Source organism: Salvelinus sp. IW2-2015, linkage group LG20 (assembly GCF_002910315.2).
Source record: "Salvelinus sp. IW2-2015 linkage group LG20, ASM291031v2, whole genome shotgun sequence".
NCBI classification, from domain to species: Eukaryota; Metazoa; Chordata; class Actinopteri; order Salmoniformes; family Salmonidae; genus Salvelinus; species Salvelinus sp. IW2-2015.
The window spans coordinates 78750258-78755132 of record NC_036860.1 but is presented as its reverse complement, the minus strand read 5'-3'; the positions used below and the strand labels follow the sequence as shown (position 1 = coordinate 78755132).

The following is a 4875-nucleotide window of genomic DNA, read 5'->3' as shown; positions in this document are numbered from 1 at the left end:
AAGGATAGGGGCAAGGAGAACACATTTTAAGGAAAGGGGATGATAGAAAATGGCTAAGCATAAGCCCCAAAAATGCTGTGCAGGAAATGGGTATTTCTTGGAGCAGCAACTTATGCCAACATCCCACCCTGAACAAACAAAGCTTTCCATACCGGTTCAGACAGAGAAGAGCAAGTGGGAATAACAAAGGGGGTAGATTAAACACGGTCAATGTTCATCTCTCTGGTTCTCCCCACCCCCCCATCTTCCATATTCTGTCTCCCATTTTGCTCAGCAGTTTCCCTCTGGGTTCTGAGTAGTCAAAGAATGTCATACCTCAATTCTCACCCCACTTTGCATCTGCCCCCACCCCTTACTCCGCTCATGTTTTTCTCTTCTCTTTTATATTTAAAGATGTATAACAACTTGCCAGACAGCATTAATGCTCATTTCCTGTGCTGGGTTCTTTCTCACATTTTAGGAGCTAGCGCATATCTGCTTCTAGTGCTCTCTCCTCTCCACTAGGTGGTGCATTTCATACAACACTCACCATTGCGTCATCTCACTGAAGATGGGATCAGGAGTACTGTACATTCAATGCGCCCCCAACAGTGCTGAGTGCGTTCATGGTGCATAGGTGGCAGTATGTTTTTTAAAGAGCACATGGCTCAAGGTTTTTGGGCTTTGTAGTTTATAAAGAAAATTGATAATATTGTGAGACCAAGGAGTGTTGGTATTAATGACATGTTATGATCTATTGACCAGAGGAAGTGTTATTTGCTGTTATAAGGATATTGAATGCTTGATATACAATATGTTACATGGAAAGGTAATACGTTTGTTTTAAAAGAGCTGTAATATTAGAACATTTTGGGTTGGAAAACTTTTTTGCTGAAAAAATAACAGGGCAGGAGTTTCAAGTTGTCGGAATTGTCAATGGCTTGTTTTCTGACAAGGCTTTAAGACGATGATTCAGAGCTGTAATGTAGACTAATGTAGACCATCTGCAATTTTTTGAAAACATGCATTTTGGAAACAAGCTTTGCTTACATGCTTTAGGCAGTAGGGTAGAGCAATGCCTCAACTTGAAGATAAATTGTTTTGGGGATCATTGCAGGTCTTAGTATTGCTGTCCTGAATGATACTTCACAACTTCCAATTTCACCCGACCCTACTCTGTTCATAGCAGGGTAAACGTTCTGCTTGTAATGTTGGTCAGATCATTTATTTGCTAAAATCATTATTAAGACATCACCAACAATCTACTGTAACTATCGATATCAATCTTATTTCTTTTGAACTTTTATTTCAAGGACTAGGGCAATATAGATATTGTGATAATGTAAAACGTTTTTATTTTAACCAATCAGGGACGTTTTTCCTTAATGCACTGTCGCTGTGGGCAATAGAAGGCCACGTTCAGTTGCCGGACGTTGCAGATAGAAATGCCATGAATAGAGCTGATGCGTTCGTATTCTACATGTCAGAGGCGTTTGTTCTACATAGCCTATTTCTATCCGAACGTATCAAACGTTAAGTCCTGCTGAACGCGCCCCAGGCTAGAAAAGCTAAAATATAAATGAATCAAAAACGTTAAATAAAAATAAAATGTTTTATTTTTATGTAATTTGTTTTCCAACCAATCACAAATCCTGTCTGTTACCGGGTAGAAAATAAAAAATAGTGAATTTGTACTTTGTCTGTTTTTGTCTTAAAGATGATACAATATGGAAGTTTTGCTCGAGTGTTGGCTGTATGGTTCGTATGCATGATGTGCAATATAAACTTTTGCTCATGGGTGTGGGGAGGTTGGCCCCCCTTCTGTCTAAAGAAGTCATTTCTGGACATAATAGTGGACCATTTTTGTCTCAAGAAACGGCCAATATTCTATAATGGAACTTTAAATGAGCCATGGTTTGTGTATAATGTAAGATAAATTGACGCTATAGGCCACTACTGTTGAATTACCCATATTGTGATACATACTACATATTGTATGTTTCAGATTACATTTTAAATGGGCGCCATCTAGTGTATACAACAACGTATGCAGTTCATCTATAGGAAATAATTTACAGTAAAATTGTATTATAGGGAGAAATAAGTGGAGCATGAATGCACGTTTCTATTTTGCACATTGCCCTATCAATTCCGAACATATAAAACAGCTGAACTAAATCTCAAATCAATAGCAGACAAAGCGTCACTGGAACGGAGTCAGGTCAGCCTTGTTGAATTGTTTGGGCTAAGATATAATTCAAACTGAAAATGGATACTTGTGATTGCTCAAAAAGTAAGTTTGCCTAATGGATTCGATCTCCAAATTCCGAATTGACCTGAACGGGTACAATGGATTTTTATATAGATTTCCAATGCAGGTGACTCTAATTTAGTAGTTGACGTGTTTTGTTTATAGCTGGACGCTGCAGTTGCGGTGGAATCTGCAAGTGTACAAAATGCGGATGTGCCACGAAAAGTAAGTGCATGTGTTGATCTGTTTGCGCCCGGAACAAGAATCGTTACACCCGCAATAACTTCTGCTAAATGTGATCTATAAAGTGCAATCCGTCGAAGCAAAGCGACGCTAACGGATGGAGCTGGCGAAATGTACACTTAGACTGCGCTATGGGATGTAAGGACTGACTATCCATTCAATTATATATAGTTGTAACTTTAGTGTTTTCTCCAATATTTAGTAAGCATTTTATATTGTGTTCTGATGGAATAGGCCTACGACAGTTAAACTAAGCGCATTATACATTTAAGTTAAATTCTTTGGGTACATGTCGTGAATTTGTCAAAATAGCTGTAACAAGTGCAGTTTGCTTAAAAAAAAAACTTTACAGTTTAGTTGTGAACAATTGGTAGCCACGTCTTCGACAGACTGAACATCCCAAACCAATGAGAGGATTCCCAAAAATTTGGCACGGGTAGGCGTGCGTTACAACGCCTCCTGGGCGTGAGCCAGGTGCCGGGAGAAAGCCCACGGCGAAGTCCGCTCAAAGTGACGTAATTATGCGCGTGGAGTAATGAGTAGGATTGCCTTCACGTGCAATAGTAATTTCTCTATTTGCCTTCCCTATGAAAACAACTAGTTTGCAAATACGGTGCGGTGCAGATGACTGTTCGATTTGCGAACCGGCTCCTCCCTCACCGCCTTCGCCTTTTCACATCAAAGGCCATAGACTGTGCCCCGCTGCTCGGCATAATCAAATCCGCCCAGTGTCAAAGCGCAACCCACCATTGAGACCTAAGAGCGAAATTGACTACCCTAGTGTCCCTTTAAGGCATGGGTTCCCAAACTCGGTCCTGGGGCCCCCCTTGGGTGCATGCTTTGATTTTTGCCCAATCACTACACAGCGGATTCAAATAATCAACTCATCAAGCTTTGATTTTGCCCAAGCTGTGTAGTGCTTGGCCAAAAATCTAAACATGGGCCCAAGATCCAAGTTTGGAAACCCTGCTTTAAAGGAATCCTTCACCTGAAATTACAAAATTGCATATCTTTCCTTACATTGTAAGTATTTAGTGTAATGTCCAAATAATAATTTTCAAATTGAATATCCACTGTCAAACTCCAGATGCTGCCACCAGTGGCATGTCTAACATTCAGCTGAACTTTTAGCCCAGATAAAATGCCTTCAGGCCTGTTATATAGCAGCCACAGGTCTTGTTGGAAAACCAGTCATGGTCATTAATCAGTACTAATCTCTTCTATCATTCCTCCAGGTTGTTCCTGCTGCCCACCTGGATGCAGCAAGTGCGCCGCTGGTTGTGTGTGTGCAAGGAGGGCAAGATGCAAGATGTGTGACACAAGCTGCTGTCAGTGAGGGCTTGACGCATGACACTCCATGTCCTCTACCCGTGCACATGACATTATCCCTGTTGTACTACACAAGTATTGTAATAAATTGCAGCTCCAATTTTGGATGTCTTCAATCATGTGAAACTGTCTACTACCATTTCCTTGGAAAGTTAAATGTCTGGCTAAGTAAACATGTGGTCTGATTGTAGTGGGTACCACCTGGGGCCAGAATCAGGCCCTTGCTGGTATAGGGGGACTTTGCATGTCTAACTTATTCAGTGGTGCCATAGATTCATATTGTTTATAGGACATGAGGGGGGTATCCACTGTCCTTGATCAATCCTCAGCGATTCCAGTTTTTTGGCTTCTTCAATCTAGTCCTAGACATTTGCTAAGTGTTCTATTGCCTCACACTGGCTGCGTTTAGACAGGCAGCCTAATTCCGATTTTTTATTTTCTTCACTTATCACATTTCAGAGCTGACCCATTGGTAGGAAGAAATATCATATAACTGCCTGTGTAAATTAATTTATAAGGCCAACATCGTAATATTGGCTTTGTATTTAACCCAGACGTAGGAGTATAGGCTTAATCAAGGTCTGGAACTTCATAACTTCAGTGTAGTAGGTGTGAGTTGGAATGGGCTCGATCTACAACGATTTGTACCTTAAGCCTGGGTAGTTACAAGCTTACACTGATGCGCTATCCACTCCGTGTACCGTGCAAGACACCCAGCATGTGTGTAAGGGTACACTTCCCCAAGACCATGAAGGACCACTGACATGATCCCACTGCTTACACCAATGTAGTAGATGGCTGAGACGGGGTCCTTAGCCATGGATTCTGTCGATGTAACAGTGTTATTTTTGAGAGGGTTATCAATTTGTGTAACGTGAGTTCTGTTAAACTGAAACGTATAAATAACGACTGTCCATTCAAGCAACTGAAACCCAACCTACTATGACCAGGTACAACCAACAGTATTACTAGAACTAAAGTACATCCTCTCCCTATTGACAAATGGCCTGTGAGAGATTTCGTAACTGGCGTAAAATTGACCTTGGCACTAGCCAATGAAAAACAACGGATAT

General features: G+C 41.0%; 1 long non-coding RNA gene across 1 annotated transcript; it reads left to right on the top strand.

Moving 5' to 3' along the window:
- The first annotated feature begins 2158 nt into the window (after positions 1-2158).
- On the top strand, positions 2159-3928 carry LOC111980150 (uncharacterized). The gene is made up of 3 exons (XR_002879406.3): positions 2159-2272; positions 2396-2455; positions 3709-3928. It is a non-coding gene; the product is annotated as an uncharacterized lncRNA (long non-coding RNA).
- The last annotated feature ends 947 nt before the right edge of the window (positions 3929-4875 follow it).